This window comes from Labrus bergylta, chromosome 6 (assembly GCF_963930695.1).
Source record: "Labrus bergylta chromosome 6, fLabBer1.1, whole genome shotgun sequence".
In the NCBI taxonomy this organism is placed as follows: Eukaryota; Metazoa; Chordata; class Actinopteri; order Labriformes; family Labridae; genus Labrus; species Labrus bergylta.
Window position 1 is genome coordinate 11,728,042 of NC_089200.1, and position 17,294 is coordinate 11,745,335.

At 39.2% G+C, this 17,294-nt stretch overlaps 1 protein-coding gene across 2 annotated transcripts in view; it reads left to right on the top strand.

Annotated features, from left to right (window-relative positions):
- rabgap1l (RAB GTPase activating protein 1-like) overlaps window positions 1–17,294 on the top strand; it is a 109,161-nt gene that overhangs the window by 48,078 nt on the left and 43,789 nt on the right. The gene's annotated exons all lie outside the window — the stretch shown is intronic.

Below are 17,294 nucleotides of genomic sequence, written 5' to 3' on the forward strand. Positions count from 1 at the left end.
ACTTAGACACATACACACCAACACACCCTCATACATCTTGCATGGCCTCATTCAGGGTTTTCAAACATTGCCTGCGTCTGTTCCTCGATAGCTGACAGGTGTTGATCTAGGCGTAGCCAGTGATGCACTTTTACTGTATTTAATGTGCAGTCTAAATATCTATTTATTTATTAACAAGACTTAGGTTACAATCACTCTAGTGCCGATTTTTCTTATGAAAAACTAAAACTGGAGGTTAACTTCAATAGGATAGTAACTAATACATCTTTACATACGATTATGTTTTTGCCCCTCTTGCCTAAATGACATCCCCCCCCATGATACATCACTGAAAATAAGAATTTCAATCACAACTAAAAAAACAAACATTGATATAGGGAGAATATATGATGGTTGTACTGTTTGACGTAAGAGATGGGCAGAGACAATTAATATTGCATAAGAATGATGTAAACTGAGTTACATTATTGATGTCTGCTTCAAAGGATAAAGTGCTGACAAGGGTTGTCACCCAGACTCTTGACTTAGAGGGAGAGAGGAACTATGAAGTTGTGAGTAATAATGTCTTTGGTGAATCAATATATAAAGACATTTAATTCTTTTAGACTCTATATTCTATGCAATGTAATTTTCTTATAAGGCATTGGAAGTCTATCGGTCAATAATGGAATGGAACTGGTAATAACAAGGATGCTGCAGAAATCATGAAGCATCATGAGATGACTGTACACTGCCTTCCAGCAGTGTTCAGCAGAGACTTGACATTTTAATCACTACACCAAATCTAATAATTTACAAATGTTACTATCTCCCTTGTTGCCATAGTTGCAGAGTCATTACATTGTCCATCCAGGAACAAAACGATTTCAGGTTCAATCATCATAGAAGTGGACCTGATACTCCTAAACTCTGTCAAAGAGCCCCAGAGCAATAAAGGGAACACTTACCTGCCCTGGGTTGAAATTGGAAAAGGCCTTAAATGTGGAAGTACAGGATTTTTTCTTCAACTACTTTTCCGATTTCAGCAAATGCATTTCACCTCTGGACCTGATGATTGACAAAGGTCTACTATCCACCAGTGGCCACTTGACTGATAGCTTTCTCTTCCATTTGTGCTCTGACTCTCCCAAATAAACACTTTTTTATTGGTTTCAAGTTGCACCGAGCATCCCACTTTCAGTTTTAAAAACTCTGATTCTGCAAGTTTTATTTTTATTTTTTATTTTTATTTTTTTGTTGTTTTAAGTCTCTGTTGCATCATTGCTTTCACTGTTAGTCTTGAGTAATGCTGACTCTATGTAATAAAACCACTTTGTGAAATCCCAATCCCCCTTGAGCACCATAGCACTCTCTGGCTTGTGGCAACTATGAAAACCAATTTAGGTCAGGCTTGCCTTCTTAAGGCACAATTTTGACTGTGTTGCTGATTTGGCTGATAATCTGCATGGTCAGGAAAATTGTCCATGGGGATAAGGTCATTGGCTATTTTTAACTAATGAGGAGTATTTGTCTTTTGTGTTTAACAAAGCATTCTTCAATTCACATGTGAGATTAATAATGGGGTAAAACAAATATAGGATGTTAAACATCTTGGAGTAAACACCTTACCACTGCTGAACTGCTGCCCCATGTGAAGGTCAAAGAGTGAGTGCAATGCAGTGCAGCCTTTCAATGAGGAGTGATCAGGTTAATTCAGTCTTTAAAACAAATGATAAAATGCAACCAACAACCAATCGGGGTAAGGAGTGGAAAGGAAAAACCAGGAAGTGAACTAAAGGAAGCTAAGTAGGTGAAGAAGGAAGTGAAAGGTAACCACTAAGGATGTTTTCTATAATAATGCCAACTCTCTAAAAACCTGTTAAAAAAACAAAAACATGTATCCACAGGCATTAAAGAAAAAACATAAACTCTTACCTTAATGCCATTTATTTAAGGTTAACTGTGGTGGTTTTTAGAACACAGATCTGAAAAAAGAAATATAGACAGACAGCATCCACGTCAGTAGCTGAACTGAGCTGCTAGTTATTGATTCACTTGAACCACTGTAATGATCATTAAATCTGTGATTGATAAACTGCCAGCAGTGATGTACAACATCACCACCTCTCTCCTCCACCTTTTCCAAGCTCTCCATGGCTCATGTTCAAAAGCCGAGAATAATTTAATGGTAAATATGCAAGAACTAGATCAAAATGACCATCACTTTATCCCAAATCATATTTATCTGAATACATGTATAAGGGATTTGTAATATTTCCTTTTTTATAATCCCAAACTGGACTGTAAAAAGAGCTTTTATCTTACCCACTGTCTTTATGTCATTCGGTATTGTTGAATTAAAACAAAGATAAAAAGTTGAGTACGCATTCGATGGGTTTTTTTTTATCCACAAAGTTGGCAGGAAATATAGCACAATTTAAATTAGTTCTACAATTCATGTAGCAGACGCTTTTAATCCAAAAGGTTGTACATCGGGTACAACACAAGGATCTAGAAAGAAGGAAACAACATTGTAAGTGCAAATGATTGGCTTTACATATAAGTCTGATCAGACACAGGTGCTAACAGGCAATGCACAGAGGCAAACATAGACATTGACTTGAGAGTTCTGATCAGCATCAAAACCATCCTAAATATCGTTTAAATTAAATAAAACCATTATCGTCATCACAATCATCACCATGATCCAGTGCGTAGGTGTTCAAGAAAGAGCTGGGTCTTCAGCTTTTCGTAGAGGTGCAACAGAACTCTGCAGATAGAAGATATTTGGTAGTTCATTCCACCACCAGGGCGTGACGGACGAGAAGAGTCTAGTTAGAGACTTAGGCAAATTGGTCCCGTACCGTGCTTAAGTACGATTGTCCCCCCCTCCCCATTCCCCTGGTGGCCTGCACTCACACTGCTCCAGGACTAAACGGGTCTGAGCATGGTTACCTCTTGTACATACGAAATAATTCATCACATGCATGGCTTTACGTGATCATGAAGCGTGCTGTCTACAAGACAGAAGGACTCGAAAATTAAAGCCAAACAAAATAAAAGGGATGTGCAATCGAATCCGCACATCGGAGAACAACTCAGAGATCATGACAGCTGCTTTACTGACTTTGTGGCTTATTTTGATTCGTTTTTGTCAGATACAACCAAAATTCTCTGGGATTTCTTGACAATGGAACGTTGCCCGCATTGTGTGCCCATGTTTTTGCTCGTGCATGAATTGTACCGTGCCGAAGCACACCTCCTCCAAGTGTGCCAGGGCCAAGGAAGTGTGCTGTGCTTGAACACAGATCGCAGCACTCACCCTGGTCAAACAAACTGGACTTAAGGAGTAAAGCGTGCTTAGGCATGGTACAGATTGCCTTGTGTGAGTGCACCCTCAGGGCCCTGTTGTGAAGGTTGGATCAGACGCCTTTCATTGGCAGAGCGTAGTGTGGGGGAGGAATAACTCTGTATCATTTTTAGAATATCGGGGAAATTCCCATATAAATAACCAATACTCTCCAACCTTTTTTTGTAGATTTTTAAGTGAAGATGAATGACAGGATTTGACTTTTGCATAGAGAATGGGGCACCTTTTTCCTTCTTAGTGTGAAAAAGAATCCTTACTCCCCTTATCTTTCTAGTTAGTCAGACTTTGTTAGATCCTGCTCTTTTCACTTTTCTGGTCAACCTTTTTCACATCTGATCCCGTCACAGCTGGCACTTTAAACTGCGTCTTTTCTCCTATTCACAAAGACTTATTGTGACAGAATGGAGCTCATTTAAATATTGGCTTTGGAACGGCTTTAATCTTCTGCCCTGTTCGCTGTACAAAAAGAACATCTAAAGATGTTTTGTTTCCTTTCTTTTTATCCTTTCTGATTTGATTAAGCATAATTTGCATCATTTGTCTTATCCTATTTATACATAGAAGACAGAGACAAGCTCTTTAAAGGACATTTGAGGGCAACCCCATGTGTTTTTTTTTTTACTGTTAACCTCCCTGCAGACGTCAGGTTCTGAGGCTATGCCAACAGGTATAGAGGCCAGTTTCTCTTATCCTCTCTCAGGCTATTTAAGCAGAATTACATTTCACAAGACAGTCAGATTTCCCCCCTTGGGCTCCTTTAGCATATATTTCCTCCCTTCAACTACCTCCATTCTTTGTCTCATTCCTTTCTGTCTCCCCATCTATCCTGAAGCAGTGCTACCCATAGAAGCACATCAGGTCTTGTTAGGCACTTATTTAATAGTGATGGTACAGCAGCTAGCCTCAAGCCATCCTTGATACAGCTAGTTCTTCCTCTGTGACATTTAGCCTTGCTACTATTCCCTGCTGGAGGTTAGGAGTGGCGGAATTGAGTGAGAATATTAGGCTGTCATTTGAGACTTTCTGTTGATAAGTCTGTCTGTTAACCCCCTCCATTAAGCAGACATTCAGTAAACCAGCTGTGGTAATGTACTTGAAAATTTCTGCTGATGCCTCGTCAGAATTTTTACCCTTGGGATATTTTTGAATGCTTCATAAACCCGATATCTTCACAAGCTCAGCTGAAAACATTATGTGGGTCAATAAACCTTAATAATTGATTTGAAGTATTGAAGAATTTTCATGAATAGAAAACTCAAGACATGTGTTTTCTTATTTTTTCCCTAAATGTCACCTTTATTATACAGATCAAAAATGACTCAACTCAGATATTTTATAAAATGGCATACATTACTGAACAAAGTCTATTTGATAACAAGAGGAGTTATATTAGTTTTATCTGAAATTAATTATCCTCATGTACATGCCGCCCACGCGTTCACAACACATTTTTACACCACACATGATGAAACAGTTCATTGTCTTAAACAAAATGTAAAAACAAATGTGTTGAACATAAAAGAATGCCATAATGTTTTCTTATAGATCAAAAGAATGGGTGGCCACCAACAGTCTCTTCAAATGGCAATAAGAAGGGAGTGATGCTGATGACACTAAAACAATATGTTTCAAAGCCTCCTCACCACCAAATGGAAAGTCAATGCTAGGAAACTATATCAAAGGATTGAAGTTTTCTTGACCTAGATGAGTTTGAGCAGTTAAGCAACAACAAGTGGCCTGTCTTCACATGAAAGGATTTAGCACACTTAAATTCCATTTCACTGAAACTCCTCCAGTGTTGTAAAAATGTAAGGGCATTTTAGCCAATTGGACGAGGTCACTGTGCAGTAACAATGTTTGGATAGAAATGTAGCGTTTGATGTATATAATTATACACGAAATATCCAGTCACTATGCATTTATCCATAAAATGTTTAATCTTGATTTCTGGTTAGCTTTTCTCCACCTGTAAATCTACATATGTGATGATGGATTTGAAGCAGCCAACCATCCAGTAGTTGATCGCAGATTACAGTAGAGTTTCTCCATTGTCTCGCTGGCTCTTCCCACCAACCGAACATTACGACGCAAGAGCCACTGTGTCGCTATGGAAACCCTGGGCTGAGTCTAAAGAAGCAACAAGCTTCCAGGGAGTATATTTGATGCTTATAAATAGGGCACAATTAAATTGGATCCATCAAAATAGCATCATCTTCATTATTCTGTGCTCTTCAATTTTGAATATTTAAGGGAAAGAATGCAGGCAGAGAAGGAAGTGCAAAACCATATCTGTTTTGTGTGGGTGCTATTTCTGCATGTCTTTTTTGAGCAGGGTTTCTTTTACACAATAAGTGCACAGAGAAACACAAACATTCTAGTTGTCTTTACGGAAGTCTTCTTTCATGGACTGGCCCACCTCTTTATCTCTTGGGGTCTTGTGTCCCCCCCCCCCCCCCCAAATAAGTCTCAAACTATATCCTCCACTAAAAGCCTCAACACAGAGAAAATGTCAGATATCTGAGGGGATTTCATAAAACTGTAGGATGTTTCACTGTGTGTCTGTGTGTGAGAAAAAAAGAAATTGAAAGATGAGCAGGACATCTCATCCTATTCAGCTCCAATTAAGTCAGCACCAGAGACTCAAACAAAACATTACGTTCCCCCCCTGTTAGTTTTTATGCAGTTTAGTCATTGGTTTGATATCAAATCCCAATATCTAGAAGACATCAGATCCCACCATTGGGTTGATGTCAAAACCAAACATCTGTTTGATATAAAAGCTTAACATTGGATTCAAGTCGGATCCCAACATCTGGAAAATGTCAAATCCAGCGTATGGTTAATGACAAATCCCCATGTCTGTTTGACGTCAGATCCCAATGTTGGGTTGATTGCAGATCCCAACATGCTGCTGGTTGAATTCAAAATCCATTGCTCTTTGACATCAAATCCCAATAACTGATACTGTAGATGTTAAAACCCAATGTCTGTTTGACGTCCTAATCCAACATCTGGATGTGAAGACTCAACATTTCTCTGTTACTCCTCAGCTCTGGGTTTTTTTCAGTATGTCTCCAAACTGCTTTCTTGTTTGTGTGTTATGGAAAGCAGACTGAGAAATGTAGCTTATTCACTTTCTATCTTATCACTGTGCCTGTATTTCTGTAAGTCTGTTTAAAACAATTCAGAACCAGTTGGATTATTAAAATGCCACGGCACAGAGTCAGAAGAATTTGCAATTTGCCAGGCGGGCCAGCTGTTGCTAACCCCCCCCCCCCCCCCCAGCACTACCACCCTCAACTCTCCAGGGAATCCTCTCGAAACTTCCTCGCCAGCAAACAAGGACAAAGGCCTCAGGGGGGGAGCTGGTTTTTAATTACCAGACTGCTGTCCTCTGAATATCACACCAGCAGATTATCACGCTCTATCCTTCTGAAATGAAGAGAAATGAGGAGGGTTTGGGGGTAGAAAGGTGTGACATGATACAATCTTCTTTAAACACATAATAAACCTAACCACCTTTTTGGCATCTTTTGGAAAACACTAAAGGATGGAGGCATTGGTCTTTTAAATCTTTATATCTCCATAATTGTTTTTTAAGGATTTTTTTTTTCTAGCCAAATTGTGCTTCTAGAGCCTCATAGCTGCAAACGTAGCTATAACATATATCCACAGCTGGAACTTAAACGTCTATCTTAAAAAAATTGATATTACAAAACAGAGAGCACAGTTCAAATTGCGTTTAGAATTACATATCATACTTGTTTTGATCCTCTACTACTTTATAATCCAGCTTCATGCTTTTACTTAAAACCATTCATTTCTTTCAAGAAGCCTGAAGATGCCACAGCAGAAATTAATGTCAGACCTTTGAATTGCCTCGAAAGTATTTCATGTTTACCATTACAAGTGTTTGCTGAACACACATTTTTTTCTCTTAACAGAATCCATCTTAATAGTAACACAATCCAACTGATCCCCACAGGAAGTCCAGCAGACTAGTCAAGTCTTTCTGCAACTAAGCTTCTGCTATGTTGCTCATTGTGCTTGAGTTCCTTTGTTCAGGGTGTTGCTGAAGCAGTGTCCAGTTTGGTTCATGATTCTTGCTTTCTGAAACTTGACTCATACCACTTGATTTTTTAAAAGAAATAAACAGAGAAATACCTGGTAATTGTTTTATATAAAAACACGTACGTCATGTAAATTCTGGTTTTATACATGCTTCTCACACACATACTGACATACAATCAGGACCTATGGACATGCGCTACTGGAGAGATGTCGGAGTTCACAGTTTTTACAGTATAAATAAACATGTTTACAGACTGGTACAAAAACCAAATAGGTCTTATTAGTTATTGTCATCACTGGCACACACTGTACGGTAGGTGAACCGTTTTTTTAAACGGCTCTGTTTTCATTTTGAAAACTGTACGTGTTATCCATAGGCACGTAGCTGACATGATTGACAGGTGGGCTCGATATAACGGATCGTCTAAAGGTCAAGAAAATCAAAGAAGAGAAATGCAAAGACAAAAAACGTCTTTGTTTGTTTTATTTGGTGAGGGACAGGCTTTGTTTCCAATGAGAATCAAAATGCTTACGTTTAGCATCTAGCAGTAGTATAAAATGCTTACTGTTGTCATTGGAAGGTCTTTACAAGTACAATGTGTGTTTGTACTATAAGGGGGAAGCTAGTTCAAAAAAACAACCACCTTTCATTTCTCCCGATTCATTTTTTTAAAGTTTTTTTTTGCACCAAATGCAGACTATTTATCACTTCCAATACTGGCCTCCCTTTAAGGGAGAAGCCATTTTTCCCAAGATTTTCTGTCAGTCACTCTCCTCTCATGCTCTACCATTGTGTCCTCCTCCCTCCTGTTGGCATCGGCCTGTTGAGGTCATTTCTCCATCCCTTCATATTTGTTCTCTCCACCCCCACCCCCCATCTGCCCCATCTGTCCTGTTTCTCTTTTTATTGCCTCCTTTTTATGCTAACTATTCTTTTTTTATTATGTGGCTTATCACTCACAGTTATACTCTGCAGATAGTGTTCTGCTAAAGTGCTGGATGTCATGTTAAAAACTCAAATTGAAGCAGAAATGTTCGCAGAGCAGTCTTGCTTCTTTGACTTGATGTGTACTCTAACGTACAGGGAGCTGCAGGGATCATCCCTGCAACAGACGCGCTCTAGCACACCATCTTGTGGGTTCATCACAGCCTCTGTTCTCTGAAATGACCCATGATGCACCACCACCGACTCCTGCTGTAACCAGGCTCAGCTGGCTTTGCAATTGCTTTGTTTCGTATCAGTCAGAGGGTTCCGAGTCAAAAGCGCATTGAATTTATCCAATTGATCCACTACTCTGCCGGTGTGAGAAGGAAAAAAAAAAGCCTTTTGATTGAGAAAATGATCAATGAATAGGATTGACATTGCTTGGAGATAAGAAACACATAACCGTACAGCAATGATTTCTCTCATCAGTGGTTTTCAATGTCAAACCTGCTGTGAAACCTGTGTTAGGGAGATGTAGCCCACCCAAGAGAGTTTGACTGCCCTACAATGAAATGGAGAGTTTTAGTGACACAATGTGTAGAAGGATTCAAAGCCTTTTGTTACTTTGACAGTATGATCCAGGAGAGAAAACTTGAATAATTGGCTCTGAATGAGACAAAAATAATGCTGCTTCGGCCCACAAAGAAAACTCTCTCTGTACTGTACGTGTCCTCCTCTCACTTTTACCAGCTGGCTGCACCACCATTACTAATAATATTTTAAAAAGAGGTATTCAGCTGGTGTCAGACTGAAAGGATTTCGTAGTATTTCTTTTTGCTGTTGGTCGAAATATAGTGGACTACATTAACCCCAGAACATTCAACAAGGTGTGTTCTGCTGTTCAGTTCTGTTTATTGGGAGTTTGCATCGAGAGTTGTTCCCATACTAATACCAATATTGATATCACCCTCAGATTGTTATCAGGTATCTGTGAGTATACTAGCCAGTGCATCAGTCTGTTACCATAATGGACTAAAATACTTGTGTTTGTAATCCCACTGGAATTTGAAGGGTATTCTGTATTGGCCATTACTTTAGTCTAGGTATAAGAATCAGTTCAAGCAATTAAAAAAAAATGTATTGGAGGATCTTTATATCCATTGTACATTTTATTTTTTATGACTGAACAAATATTGCCTGTTAACAGTCACACCATTAAATCCAGATCACCCTTATGTTTGAATCAGACAAAATGTTTTCCAGCTACTTTATGCTTTTTATCCGGGGATCTCCATTTCCCAACAAGTGGCAGCAGTTGCAAAAGTACAACATTTATGTATTTTGGCCAGCTATGCTATCTCTGTAATTATCCTTCACACACAGTTTGACTTTGCAGCCAGCATCCATCTTCATGGTAACCTTCAGCGGTTTGACGCTAGCAGCATCCTCTCTGATTGGCTGCTCTTTCTCTTCAGGAGTTAGGGGGCTCTGGAGTGTTCAGCTGTCTGAACCCACCCGGCATGTTTTGCTCCAGCCTCATCAGTTTAGCAAAGCGTGGCTTGCCTCTCTATCGAGGGGGCTCACCGGCTAGCACCCATGGGGCCCCCATTTCACACCTGGGAGTTACATAACAGTGTCAGAGGAGAAGGACAACTTGAGAGCTCACTGCTCTCTCTTGAATGGTATAATAGTTAGAAAGGCACTGCTTCTTAGAATCTACATTTCTTTTCTTTTTTTCACATTTCAAGCTTTAACTACCACTTTAGTCCAGAGAGAAAGGAGAATGTGAGAGCAGGTAGGTGGTTCATTACTTTGCTCAAGGACATTTTGACAGGATTCAGTGCTGTTGATAGACAGAGTGACTCATGCTTCTGAAGCTACACGTTGACACATGTTCCTTTTGTGCTGTAACTCATACACGAGTGTGAGCACTTAACCTTACTCCACTTTTGCTTAACAAATTCACATGTTAACAGATGACACTAACCAAAATACAAGTAGAAAACCCTCAAAAGTACATTTCTCTGTCATCAGTGCAGATGTTATACTGATGAATAAGAAAGCAACACATGTTTTTATCCTTATCCAGCATCAGCTCAACTATGCCCCCCGATGTCACAGGAAGAATTCAGTATTTTCAAGAAATCGTGCAAATCAATTGAACATAATTGATTGAAGGGAAATGACAATAAAACAAGTTTAAAACTTTAAAGTTATTTGATTATTTTACGTTTTATTTAAATTCATACACACTTTTTCTGCCCTCGTCATGAACTACACGAAAAGCACAGCTGAGATCCTTTTTAGAAAATCAACAGTGATTCATAAATAAACCAGTTTTGACCTTTGTGACGCTGGAGTGTTTGCTCCTGTGTGGCTGCACTGTGTCTTCTTTTTGGAGGACCTTCTGACTCTCTCAACCTGAAGCAGCTTTCACCAGTCAGGCCAGCAGGGTTACATGAACTGCTGCTGGATGTAGAGGGATGTGGAGGTGGAGCACAGGTTCAAACACATCAGCAGTTTTTATTTTTAGCTGCGTGTGTTAAGTAGGTTACCTGTCGGCGAGATCTGAGTAATGGACTGTCTGCCCAACAACCCCCCAGGCTGCAATTAGAGGAAGCCTCACATTCCCCTCAATGTACATACCTCATTCCCCTCTCCTCATCCCTCTCTTCGTCTGCTGCTGTATGAATCTCTCTCGCTCTCTCTTTGTTATCTATCTTGATCTGTTTGTCTTTCACTCCTTCTCTCCTTATGTTCGTCTTCTTTTCTGTCTTGTTTTCCACCTTGAATCTCTCACTTTAAAAGCCAACAGGAGATGAATTTATCTCACAGCACTGCAGAATATACAAACCTGCAAACATACAGACACACACAGACACATTGGATCCAGGCTGATGGAGGGGAGTGTAGATGTAATTCCCCTGCCTGTGCTAATGATTTTTTAATCGCTCCATTTTATTATGTCATCTGCAAAATGCTGAGGGAGTCTGTGCTGCTGCGTCACATCCCTGCTGATTTGTGTGCAGGTGAAACAAAGAAGTGTATGCATCTTGCATTACAATCTTTTTTTTTTTTTTTACTATTTTGATTTAACAAGTCTAATATTTTTGTATTTGTTTTAAGGTAGAATTTCTGTGTTTAATATATACTTTGATGAATTTACAATTTACAATCTCGTGCATACATTTCTGTGCATTCAAGATGATTATGCATGCCCTCATAAAAATGTGTCTGAAGTTCTGCTTTACAGAGGCTTTAAATCATCACAGGCTCGATAGGCTTTACTGCTCTCTCCCGTGAAGCTGCTTGCTGAATTTTTCATGTCCTGGTTTTTCCAATCAGGAAGGATCTTCCAATCTTTCCTGTCCCTGGTTATGTAAATCATCACACTGCAAAAAAGAAAAAAAAGGTGGCCACTTTTTTTTTATAAACTAAAAGATGGAAATAAAGATTAAGAGGGTTAACTGCAGTCAGGAATAGCAGTGTCTTTTCTTCAGATATGATACTGCTTCTCTCACCCTGGTGTTATCGCAGCCACAGATCCTCTTTCCTTCTTGTATCACTGTCTGGAAATGGAACAAATGTATCGCTGACAGCCGCCTGGATGCCCCTCTATTGTTACTATGCTGTGGCAGCAGTCGTAAAAGATTCAGGCAGGAGATCCTGTAACATGAAGATGAAAGTGAGGATGATGTGGAGGTTTCTATTTTGTCACAAAAACATGTCAAACTCCTTCTCTGTCACCAGCTTCAGAGGGAATGCCAATGTGGATCTTGTTGGATTGTCTGGTAAAAGCATGTCAAAAATGGTTGAAATCTGGATGTACCCCTTGAATCCTGTGAGCTGAAACTGACACCTGTGAACAAAATTCTCAAAATCAGTTTTTCCTTCTTGCTTTTGATGCAAGAACAGATAATTGACTCTCTCCTTCTCAGCCAAATGAGTATATGCAAAATATTAGTGTTGGAATTGCACTGTTGGAGCCGACTGAATGGCTTTACCTGTAATGGTAGCACTATGGTTATGCGATTGAGACTGAGTACGTTCCATTTATTTTATGTTTGTACTAACGCTGTACTGTACTGCAGGGATGGAGGGTGATGAGCTGGGACTCTGTGACAGAGAACCGATGCTGCTGATGAGGCTGCACTTCCTCAGACTCCCCGCAGAGATCAAAGAGCTGACAGCTTTAGCATTCGCATGTGCAATCACACGCATACCCACATTTATTACTCTTATTCCAGCAATAAAGCAGCAGAAAGTGTGCACCAATCAGCTCAGATCGGCAGAACTCAAGGAACGGTCCAAAATGCAACACAATAGTTTTGATAGACAGCGAGGGGGGAGACTGGAGTAACTGTGGCTTTGTTCTTCATTGAAAAGCTTTAATTTGTCATTTGAATTTGGACTTGAAATAACACAGTACAGTGCAATTAACAACGCAACTAGAGTCTTGACTTGCCTTGCTTTGAGGCGGCTGTGGCTCAGTGGTAGAGTCAGTCATCACTGAACTGGAAGGTTGGAGGTACATTCCCCAGCTCCTGCAGTCACATGTGGAAGGGTGAAACCCCAAATTCAGATTTCTTCAGCAGCAACGTCAGCGGCATGTGAATGTGTATGAATAGGACATCGGTTGATACATAGCAGCCTCTGCCATCAGTGTGTGATCGTGGTGTGAGTGTGACACCCGGTACATTAACCAGCATCATTGTTTCTCACTTCTAAAAATCCCTTTGAGTGATCAGAAGACGAAGAAGATACAAGCTCAAATCCATTTACCATTTTGCAAGTCCATTCTTTTGGGAGTGACTTTGGAGATGGGGAAAACAACAATATTTAAAAAAAAAAAGAAATATATTATTATAATACATAAGTAACTTGAAATAGATACGTATATATAAGCTATTTACTTTTTGTCTGTACGAACAGTCCAGGGTGTACCACGCCTCTCACCCAATGACAGCTGGGATCAGCTCCAGCCCCCCGTGACCCCAAATGGGAAAAGCAGTGTAGATAATGGATGGATGGTTGGATGGATGGATGTCCATTTCCTTTTAATGTAAAATATGTCACACATTTATCTGTGTGTGTACAGTATGTACGTTTTCTCTCAGTTTAGCAGGACTCCTAATAACCTTTTTGTGTTACAGATAACAACCAAAATGTTGTCCGATTCATAGCAGATAGAGCACATTGTTGTAAAAAATATATATTAGGCAAAAAGTGTAAGCTCACCTGTGAGAGTGAGACAACTTTTCTGTTTGCACTGAAACTGAACAATGATGAGGCAAAAGCTGTTTCCAGATTGCAATTCTGCAATAGTGCCCTCATAACATCTTTGAACCTTAATGTTGATTCCACAATGGTGTAATATTGATGTCCCAGACTTTTGTTGTAGTACTGCATTGTGTGATTTGTTTAAAATGTCAAAAGTGCCTGCAGTGAGCGTTACACGAGAAGAAGAAAGGGTGTGGAAAGTCATAAAGCATACATAAAGATAAACAGAGGAAGGTGCATTTAAGAGCAAACATTGTCATACGTGAAAAAAACAGATAATATCCTAATACAATATGAGACCGATTAGCAATTGTTTATTTGATGTAGGAAGGTGATTTACTTAATTTACTTTAAATACAGGCTGTGGATGTATTTGTGTTTTATAAACAGTCGGGTAGGAGTATGTTCTGTAAGTGATAGGGTCAATCATAATCATACACAAATGAAATGTGCACAGGAGGATATAATGGGCAGCATGTACAGCAGGAGCTGCACACACACACTCACTCAGACATGCACACACACAGCGCTGTTCTTGCACTAGCTCTGCCGATCCTGTCTCGCCCTGTTACACCTCTGTTAAAAAAAACAAAACTCCGATAGCGATACAGAGGTAGGCTCACTTTGTCTCCCATTACATCTCCATCCCATTTATAGTGAAAGCGAGAATTCACAAAGGTGTAAATATTGCACCTTTAGTAGTGTGAATAGGGCTAAATATTTAGGAGCATACACATAGAGGTGTCAGGAGAAGATGGAAGGAGAGGGAAGGGGAAAGGAAACAGATGATTGAGGATATCTAATAATTACCTAACACCTTAGAGAATGAAATAAGAGACATGTTGCAGCAGAGAGATGAAGAAGAAAAAGGGGGGTGGGTGAGGAGGTATGGAAGTAGTCAAAGGAAAACATAAGCAGGAAGAGAAATAAAGTGAGATATAAAGAGAAAAAAAAATAATTTAAAAGTCAACTGAAGAAGTAAGGAGGGAGATTAAGCAGAGTAGAGGACGTCCTCTACTTCCTTTTTTTTTTTATCTGTTTTTTTGAGTAATGAGGCTGTTAATTAGTAGAGACATGCATGGTTTATTAAATCAGAGTGTTTACAACTTTCAGTGTCAAACAGATTCTTCCAGGTCTTTGCTGATGTTTCCATGGTAATTACAGTGTCTTTAATGGGTTTTTGATTGATGGACTATAAAAAAGTAATACACTTATCATCAGTTCATTCATAATCATTTTTAAAGCAATGTTTTAACATGCTGAGAAATTAATTAAACTGCTCTTTGTGTGCTTGTTCTATACATTTTGTTCTCTTGTAAATGAAGAAGAAAAAATGCAGTCGTTCACACTGGGTTTCACTTTGACTATCATGTTTTTTTTAGAAGATAAAAATAGTTTGTAAGAAAGAGTGTGGGGTGTCCATCACTACTATTTTATTGTGTTGGTATAATGCAACTAGGTATAATGCCACTGGAACTGCCAGTCATTTTCTTGAAAAGGAAAATCAATCTTTTGGTTAACAAAATGTATGATAATGTGAAAGTTAAAGCTGTGCAGGTTTATCAAGTGAAGAGATCCACAGATCCTCAGTAATGAAACGCATGACACAAAGAAATGTTGTGAAACATGTGTAGAATGTCTTCTAACGGACTTGTTGATTGAATAAGTATTTTTATCTTTAAAATGTAAAACAGTTCAAGTTCATATCGGCTACCATGTGAAAATAACTGATCATAATTGCCAGCACACACAGATATATGCTATTTTTAAATGATTCAACAACATTTGGAATTCCAATAATATATCTTATGTTAATTTTCCAATTAGTTTTACTGTCAGGTTTAGAATACCACAGGCACATGAGAAAGATCGTCTCACACAGCGCTTAATTCATTCATGAAGAGTGGCATCGTTTTTGTGCAGCAGAAGGAACACAATGTAAAAACTGTTGAGTTCAATTTCCAACACATAATACACAGAACAACACACACACACCACCTCCACACCACAAATCCCATTACACGCCATTTTACCAGCAGCTCGAGACTAACCCTTTTGTGTGTGTGTGTGTGTGTGTGTGTGTGTGTGTGTGTGTGTGTGTGTGTGTGTGTGTGTGTGTGTGTGTGTGTGTGTGTGTGTGTGTGTGTGTGTGTGTGTGTGTGTGTGTGTGTGTGTGTGTGTGTGTGTGTGTGTGTGTGTGTGTCTTAAATGCAGTATGTACATTCTTTTTGATTGTTCGTTTGTGATCATTTCTTATTATACCATACATTTTCAGACTTCTTTATTTAAAAGAGTTTGATAATAAAGGATGGTGAGACAGTATTAATAACATCAATATTCTCTGACATCCTGTCATAAGCTTTTTTTTTTTATTCGGAACACTCAACAAATAATTAAAGGAAAAAACAAACAAAGTTTACATACTATATTTGAGATATGTTTATATAATCTGCATATAAAGTCATTTGTGGTACAAAGTCTGACTTGTCTTCGTCTTTAAGGGCTATTGGCCATCACTAGAGATGTACTTCATTTTATAAAGCACTTATCAAAGGAAAAGATGTGTTTTCTTATCTGTAATGATCATGTTTGTTTGTCGTCTCTCAGTGATAGTAGATAGGAAACATGAGAGAACCAGGTCTCTGGCCAGAGTAGAGCCATGTGATTTCACATTAAGATGGTGATAGCTGTCTGCCACAGGGACGCCACGAAAAGAAAAAAAAAATTCTTCAAGTGCAATATAAGCAACCATGCTAATAGAATTTATGATGGAAAAAAAAAAGGTCTACCATGGTTGTATAAGCAAATCTCCCGTGAAGCTGCTTGCTGAATTTTTTATGTCTAAAATATAAGCTTTGAAATTCCTCTTTTCAACACTGATTGGTGTTACTCAATTAGGATGGAGGAGTTTCTCTACACAACTACAAGGTAGTAATAAGGGATTGCCTTTACGATGATCTTTCCATTTATAGACACACCACAATAGTCCTTGTTTTCCACAACTATCTCCCCTCTGTATGACCCTCCTGATGTAAATTCCTTCCTTTTATGTGTCCTGTCAGAAAACAAGGGTTTGAGAGGGGAGAGAGGGAAAAAAAATGTTTTCCCTCTAACTCTCCCATTTCCACTCTGATATACACAAACGCATGCAAGGCCCATCAGGCTCAGTGTTGGTTTATCTGCAGCTTACAGAGAACTGTTGGAGAACTGCTGTGCTGCCAGTCTTCTCTCCGCCCATGTTTGCACTGTGAGCATGATGGTGTGTGTGTGTGTGTGTGTCTAATACTGGCACGCTGTTTGTGTGCGAGAGAGAAATAGAGGGTGAAATAGAAGATTGCATACATACACTATGTGTGTTTGCAAGTGAGACGCCCGCAGGAAAACGAGTAGTCATGTTTATGTGTGGACACTGTGGATTAGACAGCACAGGCTACATCTGAGGCCTTGGGAGTTCTTTTGCAGGAGGAATGGGGAAAAGCAATGATACAAACAAACACAATGACATAGCAGTGTGTCTCTGCTTTGTGCACAAGCTGGGTGCTCATTCGAACACAATACATTGCCCATTTTTCTGCTGTGTTCAAACACTTACAAACAGAGAAAAGCTACAAAACATCAGAGAGATGTAAGAAATCTTGCGTTGTGAGTCAACAAAGTCTCCCGTTGTTC